General features: G+C 38.0%; 1 pseudogene; it reads left to right on the top strand.

The window, feature by feature from the left end:
• Positions 1-2,389: 2,389 nt before the first annotated feature.
• On the top strand, positions 2,390-3,528 carry LOC121433614 (annotated as a pseudogene).
• The last annotated feature ends 11,414 nt before the right edge of the window (positions 3,529-14,942 follow it).

The raw sequence follows: 14,942 nt of genomic DNA, 5'->3' as shown, positions 1-14,942 counted from the left end.
GTAACCTTAAAAAACACACTTTGAAAAACTTTAGGCAAAATGCCAAGTCTTATTGAATTAGACAAATAGGTTTTATTATTTTTATTAAAAATTTCTACAGGAAAACTAATACAGCTTATAAACACATCAGCAAAATGACTAGATGCAAGATTAGCTGAAAACATAAGTAGCCCTCCAAATAGAAATGATAAATGAGCAGAGAAAAAAAATAAAGGAAATAACTCTTTTCAAAATAGGCACAGATATTGGAAAATATCTTGGAGTAATTCCAACCAAACATGTGAAAGGCCTTTATGACAAGAAAGTCAAGTCTTTGAAGAAAAACATTGGAGAAGACATGAAATCATTGTCCATGGGACAATAGGAATAATGTAGTAAATGTGTCTGTCTTACCAAATCAATATACAGATTCAATAAAATCAGCATTAAAATCCAAAGCAATTCTTTACAGACCTTGAAAAGACAATGCTCAATTTTATATGGAAACCAAAAACCCAGAATTGCTAGAACAATGAACTTCCAGAGGTATCACCATCCTTGATTTTAAGTTCTACTACAGAGCTATAGTAATAAAAAAAACCACATGATATTAACATAAAAACAAACTGATGGATGAATATAATCAAATTGAAGTTGTAGACATGAATCCACATACCTTGGGACATGCAATATTTGACAAAGACTTCAAAATTACACAATGGAAAAAACAAAGCATCTTCAACAGATACTACTGGTAAAAGTGAATATCACCCTGAACAAAATTCTCTGTATTTACTTCCATCTGGTACAGACAGAAGTCTCTGAAATTTAAGAACCATATTTTAGCATTAATTGTTTTACTTTAATCAATTCCCTTTACATCCCGACAGCAGTTTTCACTCCTTCCTTTCTTCATAGTCCACTGACTTGCCTCTTCTCTCCCTCCCCCAATCTACTCCTTCTCCATTTCTACTTAGGAAAGGGCATTCCTCCTACACTTATCTACAACAAATGGTGTATCGGTGGTGGCATATACCTTTAATCCCAACACAGGGGAGGCAGAAGGCAGAGGAAGGTGGATTTCTGTGAGTTTGAGGCCAGCCTGGTCTACAAGAGCTAGTTCCAGGACAGGCTCCAAAGCTACAGAGAAACTCTATCTCACCCCCTCCAAAAACAAACAAACAAACAAACAAACAAACAAAACACAAAAGCAAAAAACCCCACCAGAAACAAAAGAACAAACAAACAAAAAAAACCCACAAAAACAAAACACATGATATATCAAATAATAAGAGTACCTTGCCCTGTATTAACACTAAACAAGACAATCCATTATGAGAAATAGTGTCCCAAAAGCCAGCAGCAGAGTCCCACAAAAGGAGGACTCTGTTCCCGGTGTTAGGAGTCCCACAAAAAGATCAAGCTACACAGCTGTCACATATATGAAGAGGACTTAGATCAATCCCAGGCAAAGAATCCTATCTTTAACGAAGAAAACAGCTATTGTTTTCAGCTGTGAGTCTTAATCTTTAAAGACAGAACAATCTACTTTGCCAGAATAGAGAACTGCATTAGAAATGAGAATCATGGTGAGAAAGTTAAAATTTGGGATTTACAAAAAAAAATACATAAATAAATAAAAAAATAGAACAATGATTGGTTGAAAATGCAAAAGTGGAGACATTAAACTAGAGTCATTTACCAAAGGCTAATTGACTCTTCTGCATGACAAAGTCATGTGATGTTTGGGTCTCCTTCAAAAACAATATACAATTGAGACTGATAACATGAAGGGAATGATTGGACTTTAATTCATCGCCATGTAAAATGGGGCTTAATTATTTCATGACAATGAGAGGCTAGAGATTTTTGGATTGGAGCAGAATGAATAAGAATACATGAGTAATTAAAAATCAGTCTCCCTGAAGTACTTGTATTTGTGTCTAAATGACCTTTTATCCATCCTTTTCTTCACTTGAGAATTATTAATTAAACAATGCTCTTCTTAATCATTGGATTTGGAATCATACTGGAGACTCATACCTGCGAATTTGTAGGAACGAATAAAAAAATCTACCCACAATGAGAGCTATAAATGTTAAAGAACAGGGTTTCAGCCTGAATAAAAAAGAGAAAAGGTAGAAGAGAAGCAAGCACAAGAATTCATTATTCCTGGCTACCTGATTATAGATACAGTGTGATCACGTGCCTCAAGCTCCTGCCTGCATCCTTTCGTTGTCATGATGGACTTTATCCTCTAACTGGGAGGAAAAACAATGTCTGTCTTTAAGCTGTTTTTGTCATGCATTTGTCATAGCAATTGACAGCCACAAGATAACTAGCATACGTAGGTATCATGTCCTCTCTAATAGAGATTCTAGTCGGGAGAAGTCGATTAAGGAGCCGAGCATTTAGTTCCTCTTCCAGAATGAATGGGAACCAGAAATTGGAGGCTTGTAACCAAGACAGGCAGGATTTCATCTAGCACTTCTCCCAGATTGTCAAGGTGCTGACTGAGGACGAGCTAGGCCACCCAGAGACAGGCCAGGCGGGTGCCATTACCTGGCTTAAGGAGGTCCTAGAGTACAATGCCGTGGGAGGCAAGTACAATCCGGGTTTGACTGTGGGCTTCAAGCATTCTGGGAGCTGGTGGAGCCAAGGAAACAGGAGGCCTAGAGTCTTCAGCGGACCCTGACTGTGGGTTGGTGTGTTGAACTGCTCCAGGCTTTCCTTCTTGCGTCAGATGACATCATAGATTCCGTTCTCACTCGCCGTGGACAAAACTGCTGGTAGGGGAAGCCAGGCGTAGGCATGGATGCTGTTAATGAAGCTCTGCTTCTGGAAGCCTGCATCTACTGCCTGCTGAAGTTCTACTGCATGGAGAACCTAAACCTGCTGGAGCTCTTTCTGCAAAGTTCCTATCAGACAGAGATCGGGCAAACCCTTGACCTCATGAGCGCACCGCGGGGCCACGTGAATCTTGGTGGATACACTGAAAAGAGGTACAAATCTTTTATCAAGTATAAAACAGCTTTCTATTTTGTCTACCTGCTTGTTGCAGCTGCCATGCGCATGGCAGGCATTGATGGGGAGAAGGGACATGCCAATGCCATGAAGATCCTGCAGGAGATGGGCGAGTTCTTTCTGATTCAGGATGACCACCTTGATCTCTTTGGTGACCCCAGTGTGACTGGAAAGTTCAGCACTGACATCCAGGACAATAAATGCAGCTGTCTGGTGTTTCAGTGTTTGCTACGAGCCACTCTGCAACAGAGTCTGATCTTAGAGGAGAATTTTGAGCGGAAGGACCCAGAGAAGGTGGCACAGGCGAAAGCAATGTATAAAGTGCTGGGACTGCCAGCTGTGTTCTTAAAGTACGAGGAAGACAGTAACAGCTGCCTCAAGAGCCTCCTAGAACGGTACTCTGTGCCCCCGCCCCCAACCATCTTCCTGGAACTAGCAAAGAAGAGCTTCATGTGTAAAAGTGACCTCGAGATTGCAAAGGCTTTGAGAGGCCATTTGCCTGGCTTTCTCGGAGGTGGAGTTTAGACTAAGGAAACCATCAGGGGAGGGGGCTTGAAGAGTAGTTCCAGACTAGTATTCCAAAGATGGGTGCCAGGGGCTAAGATGAGGCCACTGATTATAATATTCCAGACTCTTTGTATAAAGGGGTTTTAGGGAGCTGGGGTGATGCTTTCGACCAAATAAAAAGTTTGTAGTTAAAGGTAATTTGGAATGTTTAGGAAATTCATACTTAGTTTGTCCTTGCATCCACTTACTAAAATTAATGCTGTATCATATATCCAGTGATGTCTTCTTTTTTTCATAGGCATATGCATGTATGTGTAACTGATGCTCCCTTCAGTCCTCCGCTTTTTCCATTCAGAATTATGCATTCGCAGTGCAGCAGCAATAAGAAACCAAATGGAAATAAAAAGCACTTGAGGGATGGAGAGATGGCTCAGTGGTTAAGAGCACTGGCTGCTCTTCCAGAGGTCCTGAGTTCAATTCCCAGAAACCACATGGTGGCTCACAACCATCCATAATGAGATCTGGTGCCTTCTTCTGGCCTGCAGGAATACTTGGATGTTGAATGTTGTATACATAATAAATTTTCAACAGTTAAGATTCTAAAACTTGTAAAATTCTTTTAAATCAACCTCTTAATTTTGAAATTCTTATGAAAAAACAGATAAATCTCTAGATTTTATGTGTGTTACACTGGGATTTGATATATAGAAAGCAGGCAATAAAAATCTAAAAAAATAATGTTTTGAAAGGTCAAAAGCAATTGAAATGATTTAAAAACCTCTGTGATGTATCTCATAACACAAAAAGCCCGACAATTGGATAAAGTATAGAGACTGAGAGCCCTTGGGACACTGAGTCTTAAATGGATTACATTAATTGTCTCACTGAATTACGGACGCAGCCTGGCAAAAGAGGAGGCAAGAAGATGGTACAAATCAGGGGTGGTGGGGGACACTAAGAAAATAAATCCTCAAAGTACAACAGGAGTGACACATTTACGAAATCACAGAGACTCTGGAAAAATGGACAGGGCCAGCATGAGTCTACACCATACTGGGAAAAACTGAAAATAATAAAAAAAGAGAAAACACATGAAAATAAATTTTAAAAATACCATATAGAAAAGAAAGAAAGATGGGAAAGAAGGAAGGAAGGGAGGGAGAAAGGGATGGAGGAAGGAAGAGAGGAAGAGAGGGAGGGAGAGAAGGAAGAAGGATTTCAATAAAAAAGGAGTAAATCTTAATTTTTAGACTACCATAAGGCATAACCTTTTGTTCTGTGTTTGTTTGTATCTTGGGTTATTTTCCACTTGATGGAAGAACATATCAAAATTCAAACAATTCTTTGAACTGAAAGTCACAGAATTGCATCAGAATATTTCTGTTACTAAAGAAAAAGTGCTCTCACGTGTGGTGAATTATCTGCATTATCCACCAGAATGTGAAATCATTAAGTTTGTAATATATATTCACCCACTCTGAGGATAACTGTATCAAGCTAGTACTCAACGCTCAACTTACTGCTTTCACTGCTAATGATTTTCAGATGAAATGAAATGTTTTTCTTAGCATTAGAATCCTCATCCTGGAGAGCAACGCATTAAAGACGGTGCCCTTACAAACAAACTCTCTGGGGTATGCAGAGTATGTGTAAAATATACATGAAGGAAACACAGTTTGAGCAGATTCTGTTGATATATTTATTATCACACAAACACACACACACACACACAATATCTAAAATGTACTGAGAGTTTCTAAAGATTTCATAGTTTCCCTTCCTCCACAGCCTCTCCAGCAAAGGCAATCATTGGAGTTTTTTATTTTAGCCATTCTGACAGGTGTAAGATGATATCTCAAAGTTGTTTTGATTTGCATTTCCCTGATTGCTAAGGAGGTTGAGCATGACCTTAAGTGTCTTTTGGCCATTTGAACTTCCTCTGCTGAGAATTCTCTGTTCAGTTCAGTGCCCCATTTTTTAATTGGGTTAATTAGCATTTTAAAGTCTAGTTTCCTGAGTTCTCTATATATTTTGGAGATCAGACCTTTGTCTGTTGCAGGGTTGGTGAAGATCTTCTCCCAGTCAGTAGGTTGCCTATTTGTCTTGGTGACAGTGTCCTTTGCTTTACAGAAGCTTCTCAGTTTTAGTAGGTCCCATTAATTCAATGTTGCCCTTAAAGTCTGTGCTGTTGGGGTTACACATAGGAAGCGATCTTCTGTGCCCATCTCCTGTAGGGTACTTCCCACTTTCTCTTCTATCAGGTTCACTGTGTTCTGACTGATAGTGAGGTCTTTAATCCATTTGGACTTGAGTTTTGTGCATGGTGATAGATATGGGTCTATTTTCATTCTTCTACAGGTTGACATCCAGTTATGCCAGCACCATTTGTTAAAAATGCTTTCTTTCTTCCATTGTATACTTTTGGCTCCTTTATCAAAAATGAGGTGTTCATAGGTTTGTGGGTTAAAATTCGGGTCTTCTATACAATTCCATTGGTCAACTTCTCTGTTTTTATGCCAGTACCACACAGTTTTCATCACTGTAGCTCTGTAATAGAGTTTGAAGTCAGGGATGGTAATGCCTCCAGACAATCCTTTATTGTATAGGATTGTTTTGGCTATCCTGGGTTTTTTGTTTTTCCATATAAAATTGATTATTGTCCTCTCAAGATCTGTGAAGAATTTTGATGGGACCCTGATGGGGATTGCATTGATCCATTGCTGGTGGGAATGCAATCTTGTGCAACCACTTTGGAAATCGGTGTTTCGGTTTCTCAGGAAATTCGGGATCAACTTACCCCTGGACCCAGCAATACCACTCCTGGGAATATACCCAAGAGATGCCCTATCATACAACAAAAGTATATGCTCAACTATGTTCATAGCAGCATTGTTTGACTTTTTAAAATTTTATTGTAATGATTAAGCACATTATGAAGATCTGCTGTGTTTCATATTCTCGCCTATGTATATTTTTGTGTTCTGTTCTATACAAGATGTGCAAACTTACCCGTATTCAACAAATTTTTGCTTTCATTGTCATTTTATCAGTTATTTCTTTGCAAAGTGTATTACAATTTTAGGCAGGTGTTCTGCTTTGATTTAGGTAAAAATTCATCATTTCCTGAAGGATTTAGTGAAGTCATTTCTAAAATTTCAATTTAAATATTAATAATCAAATTTGTTATAGTATTTACACTTTTACCTTTGTATCTGAAGTAAGAAAGTAATAAACAATATATTATGTTGACTTAATGTGGCTTAGTGTGCTAATATTTTAAAATTTTCTCTTTTCTTCAGCTCTGTGTTGGTTAGACATTAAATATTCTTCCATACGAGTTACAATTTCAACATAGGATCAACATATATTTGAATTAATTGTGTTTTCTTCTTTTATTCTAAGGCACTTATATTTTCTAAAATATTTTTATTTCTACATACATATTACATCCAAGTATCTGATGTTGTTTTATTCTCCAACATTTGTATTAGTTAGGGAATTTTTATTAATTAGCCTTAATATTCTACTCATGTAAGTAATTTAATGATACTTGTTAAATTGGAATTTTTATTATGTTTATTTGGAAACATTTTGTATTATATCCCTTTTATATTTTTAGAACAGTGTGTTTGTGTGTATATATATATATATATTTATATTCTAGATATTTTTTAAAAGTAAAGTATCCTTGTTCTGTTAATTGTACTGCCAAAGACCATTTTCTTTCTGTCATTGTGTGTTTTATTTTGTTTTATACTCACAGCATTAATTTGCAAACCTTCGTAAAGAGAAAAAGATACTGCCATGTAGAGTTTTTAAAGTACACAAATGTTGGATGAGTCTGCATAAATCTCAATTCAAAATAGACGAAAGAATTAAATGCCATTAATTAAGTTCTCTGAACACCACAGGAAAACATAAAGGTAATTTTCAAGCCTTAGCAATGGACAGCTATTTTCTGGGAAAGACTCCAGAAACAGAGACAAGAACAAATATTGGTAAATAGGATTGTCAACAAAAGAAAGCAAACCAAACATACTATCCCTTTTGCAAAGCATAGGAAGCAAGAGCAAAAGTTTTCAGAATGTTAGGAAATGTCTGTAACTTTATATGTGACATTATTTTATGAGTATTTAGAGTAAAGAGATCATTTAAAACAAGGATGTTGGCACTGTAAAATTGTATAGCCAGTATGGAAAACTGTGAAGAGACTGAACAGAACTATAAGGTTAATCTGAAAGTGGTACAATGTATGCTTTCTCCTGTTCACACTGATATGTGAGCTGGTGTTGATATCATTCTGATCTTGTTCAGGAAACATTATAGTGAAGACTTCACTGGTACATGCTCCCTGTCATATCTACATAAAGAGCAAAAGTAGTTAACGGCTCTTGAGAGAGGGAACATCATTTGCCTCCAATGATGAAAGCACTCATACATAGTCCAATATAAATGGCCAGCTCTGCACACATAGACACAAACACTGTAATAGGAAGAGTTCATAAATTTGGGAGCAGAAAGGGAAGAAGAGAGAATGGAAGAACAAATAGAAGTTTTAGTGTGTTCCTGTGCAGCTTAAAATATTTTCCTTCTGTGTAGCTTCCATGGTTACAAAAATACTAATCAAGCAGCCTATGGAGGGACGCAATTAAACAGTCCTCTGTAACTAATGTACCAGTGAAACACCACAAAGACGAGCATGGCAAGATACCTGAAAAAGTGCAATAAGGGCCACTCATGGCTGTGGCACCCAACCACTGTATAATTAAACTTTAGACCCACATAAAAGGACGTAAATCATTCCTGATACTGAATGAAACTCAGCCAGCTTTCCATGGCTAGAGAGGCAATTATCTTATAAAAGAACCTAATCTTGCATTTCATATAGACCAACACAAAAACGTATTGCATTCTAAATATTATCTTTGTATCCACAGATATGTACAGCTTGCACTCTTTATCCATGACTCCTCTTTTTGCAGAAAACAGTGGTTATCACATGCATGCTTGAACACACACACACACACACACACACACACACACACACACAAGAAAAAGTACAAATTAAACAAATTGTGGAAAGTTCAGTCCCGCTGGATATATCACAGCTCAATTTATAGCACTGCAACCTGAAGAAGAGGGGACAAGAAGATAGTGCAATATAGAGTATTAGGAAATCTCCTGAGAATAATCTCTATTGGATATAGTTGCATAATCGAGACTGGAACAATGACAAGATGAATGGAAATGTTAACGTGGAAGAGGGAATATTCATTTGGGTACACATTGATCTACTAAAATATGTAATTTAATTAAAACAACATTGCAATTGAATTTCAGATATTTGCCTTCTGAACTGGTTCCACTCAAAAGGAAGGGTCATAACTGAGTTGAATGTGGAAAGGCTATAGTCAAGCCATGTTGTTTATATGTATTGAAATAGAGAGGGAATAATGTTTACCTTTCAATGAGTCAATTGACAATTGACAATAGAGAACAATGTGTTTTTTTTCACAGTTTAATATTTATAACATTTATTATACTGTTAAATGTTTATGACTTGAGGAATTAATTTTACTATTTGGTATAAATGTAAAGAGTAATCATATCTTAAGATTTTATCACTTTGATTACACTCTTGTTCTTCCCCTTCATCGAGGAGTATTTCGCATATTTGAAGATAATTGTGATGGAAAGAGGCTTCACTACCTAGTTCATATTTATGGGATCTTTTTAGTCTATGAGACTTTTTCACATATTTGATAATATCATTAAAGACTCAGACATTAACCTCACTTACTCCATTGATAAACTTTCCTATACTATGATTCATACTATGTTTGCAAAATGAATCAGCAAATACATATTTACACATTTCCAGTACTCATATGACTTTTCTGCAGTGTGCTTCTTGATGTATTGCCAATGAATCTGGAAAACCAATTACTTGCAAAACTGAATCGTATTCAACAAGTCTATTCGATGTGGGGACTACTATATAACTTCTAATTATTTTGTGGTAGGGTACATTTCTTTTTTCCATATATTTATACTCTTAGGGCTTGTATCCAGAGTGACATATGATTAAAGGAAGAAGAACAGATAAAAGGTTTCCACATTGAATTCACACATTGAATTTCTGGTCCACATAGACATGTTGTAGGGGAAAATAAGAGCAAAAATGGGTGGTATAAAATTAACCATCCTGGATTATTCCTTCCTTGTTGGAAGCTGATCCTTGGCCAGGTATACATTCTTGGCCCATATTGGCATTGTGGCAGTCTGAGGATAACTACAAGCATACCTTCTTCCATGGGTTATCAGGGGATTTGCAGCTGCCAATGGAGGGAGATAGGTCTCTCCATCACACCAGGGGCAGTATATTCCTTGGCAGAGATGTCCAGTGCTCTAAGCTGAGGTGAGCCCTTTGTCATCAAGATTTATAAAGTTCATATGGAAAAGGACCATTGTTAAGGCCAGATGAGGATCTCGCCTAGTCTCTGATGAGATAGACCTGGCCAACATCTTCTTAGGAGCTTCGTTGATCCTCTCCAAAATGACCAACAAAATGATTTATTAAGAACAGAGAACCTTTGATTCCTAATTTTTTTGAAAGACTTTGGCATAATACAAAAAAAAGGTTTTGGACCCTTCATGGATTCTTGCATATGCATTAATTGGTGGGATGGTATTATTATTCTCCTTAAATGTCTCCCACAGCAGGTCTGATATCAGCAGACAAGTAAGGAGACTCTTCAGGTGTTAATGGCCTTTAGGCATCCTTCTGGCAGTCTTTGACATGTATGGTTATTGTAAATCAAAAGGCTACAACTGCCTAGTCCCCCACCCCGGGCAGCTCTCTGGGAATGAATGATCTTCAACGGGTGGTAGCCAAAGATGGTTAAGAGCTTGTCTGGGAGATCAAACAAAGACAGACAGTCCAGTTGCTGAGCCCTTTTAAGGTGGGGTCAACAAACCTAAGAAAAACTGACTTCTGCTGAGTGACCTATGTAATAAATAAAAAAGGGTGTAGATGTAGAAAGTTAAGGCCTATCAGGCCAAAAGGAGCCAATCTGGAGACTGCCTGAGCTGTCAGAGGTCCTGACCATGCCTAGCCAATAAAAAGTGACCAAACAGTATCTTGAGTGCCTAGTGACAGGTGCTGTCAGAGGATCTGATCATGCCTAGCCAACGAGGGACGGACATGAAATGTCAACTGTCAATGGATCAGAATGCCTGAGTACTGGGAGGGTATATAAGGTTTTCCCTGTTTTTAAAGAAATGAGTCTGCTATAAGCCTTCTACCAGACTCTCAGAGTCTGAGATGTTGACACCATTCCTTTTCACACCTTCCCCCAAGGTAGTTTTTAGGGCCCAACAACTAAAGGTTTACATATGGAATATGAGATAAGTATGTGCCCAAAAACTTCTAATAAGAAAATAGTCCATAGTAAAGTTAGTGTTACTCATGGAGTTGTTCTGTCTTGGCTAGGTTTAGAGAGAGGTTGTTAGAGTTAAAAGGAGGTTGTTGTGGAGAAAGCTTAATCCCTGTACAACATGTCTATGAGAACAATGTGTTTTGCAACACTTAGAAATATTGATGTTGTTGAATTTTGTACCTGAATTCACTTCTTAAGAGGATTTAACCCCCAATGCCTTTCAATGTCTACAGAGCTACTTATATTTAATATACCTTCTTCTCTGCAGCTCATGGAACCTTCTCAAAAATTGACCACATACTTGGTAACAAAGGAAACCTCCACAGATACAAAAAAATATCAGTGTCCACCTGTGTCTTATCAGATCATCACGGATTAAAGTTAGAAGGCAACAACCACGCTGCCCCCAAAAAACCGACAAACTCATGGAAACTGAACAGTCAACTACTGAACCACACCTGGGTCAAGGAAGAAATCAAGAAAGAAATTAAAGTCTTCCTTGAATTTAATGAAAATAAAGGGACAACATACTCAAACCTATGGGACACAATGAAAGCAGTGCTAAGAGGAAAGTTCATAGCACTAAGTGCCCACTTAAAGAAAACGGAGAATGCATACATTGGGGACTTAAAAACACACCTGAAAGCTCTAGAAAAAAAAGAAGCAGACGCGCCCAGGAGAAGTAGAAGACTGGAAATAATAAAACTGAGGGCTGAAATCAACAAAATAGAAACACAGAAAACAGTCCAAAGAATCAATGAAACAAAAAGCTGGTTCTTGGAGAAAATCAACAAGATCGACAAACCCCTATCCAAACTAATTAGACGACAGAGAGAGAACACACAAATAAATAAGATCAGAAATGAAAAGGGGGACATAACCACAGACACAGAGGAAATTCAGAGAATCATTAGATCTTACTACAAAAGCCTGTATGCCACAAAACTGGAAAATACAAAAGAAATGGACATTTTTTTAAATAAGTATCATATACCAAAGCTAAACCAAGACCAGGTGAATGATCTAAATAGACCGGTTTCTCGCGAAGAATTAGAAATGGTTATCAAAAATCTCCCTTCGAAAAAAAGCCCAGGACCAGATGGTTTCAATGCAGAATTCTACCAGAACTTCCAAGAAGAATTAATACCTATACTCCTTAAGGTATTTCACAATATAGAATCAGAAGAGTCATTGCCAAATTCCTTTTATGAAGCTACAGTTACCCTGATACCAAAACCACAAAAAGACCCAACCAAGAAAGAGAATTACAGACCGATCTCACTCATGAACATCGACGCAAAAATTTTCAATAAAATACTGGCAAACCGAATCCAAGAACACATAAGAAAAATTATCCATTATGATCAAGTAGGCTTCATCCCAGAGATGCAGGGCTGGTTCAACATACGCAAATCTATCAATGTAATCCACCATATAAATAAACTGAAAGAAAAAAACCATATGATCATTTCACTAGATGCTGAAAAAGCATTCGACAAAATTCAACACCCCTTTATGATAAAGGTCTTGGAGAGAATAGGGATACAAGGGTCCTACCTAAATATAATAAAAGCTATTTACAGCAAGCCAACAGCTAACATTAAATTAAACGGAGAAAAACTCAAAGCCATCCCACTAAAATCAGGAACACGACAAGGATGTCCACTCTCTCCATACCTCTTCAATATAGTGCTTGAAATTCTAGCAATAGCAATAAGACAACATAAGGAGATCAAGGGGATTCGTATTGGAAAGGAAGAAGTTAAGCTTTCATTATTTGCAGATGATATGATAGTGTACATAAGCGACCCCAAAAATTCTACCAAAGAACTCCTACAGCTGATAAACAGCTTTAGTAATGTGGCAGGATACAAGATCAACTCCAAAAAATCAGTTGCGTTCCTATACACTAAGGATAAGGAAGCAGAGAGGGAAATCAGAGAAGCATCACCTTTCACGATAGCCACAAATAGCATAAAATACCTTGGGGTAACCCTGACCAAGGAAGTGAAAGATCTACTTGACAAGAACTATAAGTCTTTGAAGAAAGAAATTGAAGAAGACACCAGAAAATGGAAAGACCTCCCTTGCTCTTGGATTGGGAGGATCAACATAGTAAAAATGGCAATTCTACCAAAAGCAATCTATAGATTCAATGCAATCCCCATCAAAATCCCATCAAAATTCTTCACAGATCTGGAGAAGACAATAATTAACTTTATATGGAAAAACAAAAAACCCAGGATAGCCAAAAAAATCTTATACAATAAAGGATTGTCTGGAGGCATTACCATCCCTGACTTCAAACTCTATTACAGAGCTACAGTATTGAAAACAGCTTGGTATTGGCATAAAAACAGAGAAGTCGACCAATGGAATCGAATAGAAGACCCTGACATTAACCCACAAACCTATGAACACCTGATCTTCGACAAAGGAGCTAAAAGTATACAATGGAAAAAAGAGAGCATCTTCAACAAATGGTGCTGGCAAAACTGGATGTCAATCTGTAGAAGAATGAAAATAGATCCATATCTATCACCATGCACAAAACTCAAATCCAAATGGATTAAAGACCTCAATATCAGTCCGAACACACTGAACCTGATAGAAGAGAAAGTGGGAAGTACTCTACAGCAAATGGGCACAGGAGACCACTTCCTATGTATAACCCCAGCAGCACAGACACTAAGGGCATCATTGAATAAATGGGACTTCCTGAGGCTGAGAAGCTTCTGTAAAGCAAAGGACACTGTCACTAAGACAAAAAGACAACCCACTGACTGGGAGAAGATCTTCACCAACCCTGAAACTGACAAAGGTTTGATCTCCAAAATATATAAAGAACTCAAGAAACTAGACCGTAAAAGGCTAATCAACCCAATTATAAAATGGGGCACTGAGCTGAACAGAGAATTCTCAACAGAAGAAGTTCAAATGGCCAAAAGATACTTAAGGTCATGCTCAACTTCCTTAGCGATCAGGGAAATGCAAATCAAGACAACTTTAAGATACCACCTTACACCTGTCAGAATGGCTAAAATAAAAAACACCAATGATAGCCTTTGCTGGAGAGGTTGTGGAGAAAGGGGTACAATCACCCATTGCTGGTGGGAATGCAAACTTGTGCAACCACTCTGGAAAGCAGTGTTTTGGTTTCTCAGGAAATTCGGGATCAACCTACCCCTGGATCCAGCAATACCACTCTTGGGAATATACCCAAGAGAGGCCCTATCATACAACAAAAGTATATGCTCAACTATGTTCATGGCAGCATTGTTTGTAATAGCCAGAACCTGGAAACAACCTAGATGCCCTTCAACGGAAGAATGGATGAAGAAAGTATGGAATATATACATATTAGAGTATTACTCAGCAGTAAAAAACAAGGACTTCTTGAATTTTGCATACAAATGGATGGAAATAGAAAACACTATCCTGAGTGAGGTAAGCCAGACCCAAAAAGAGGAACATGGGATGTACTCACTCATATTTGGTTTCTAGCCATAAATAAAGGACATTGAGCTTATAATTCATGTTCCTAGAGAAGCTAAATAAGGCGAATCCAAAGACAAACACATAGGCATCCTCAGGAATATTAACCTTCATCAGGCGATGAAAGGAGACAGAGACAGAGACCCACACGGGAGCACCGGACAGAAATCTCAAGGTCCAAATCAGGAGCAGAAGGAGACGGAGCACGAGCAAGGAACTCAGGACCACAAGGGGTGCACCCACACACTAAGACAATGGGGATGTTCTATTGGGATCTCACCAAGGCCAGCTGGCCTAGGTCTGAAAAAGCATGGGATAAATCCGGACTAGCTGAACATAGCGGACAATGAGGAATACTGAGAATTCAAGAACAATTGCAGTGGGTTTTTGATCCTACTGCACGTACTGGCTTTGTGGGAGCCTAGGCAGTTTGATTGCTCACCGTACGAGACCTGGATAGAGGTGGGCAGTCCTTGGGCTTCCCACAGGTCAGGGAAC

This window comes from Microtus oregoni, unplaced genomic scaffold, assembly GCF_018167655.1.
Source record: "Microtus oregoni isolate MIOR12 unplaced genomic scaffold, Mior012 000040F_ref0000088, whole genome shotgun sequence".
Classification (NCBI taxonomy): Eukaryota; Metazoa; Chordata; class Mammalia; order Rodentia; family Cricetidae; genus Microtus; species Microtus oregoni.
This window is presented reverse-complemented; position numbering and strand designations above follow the sequence as displayed.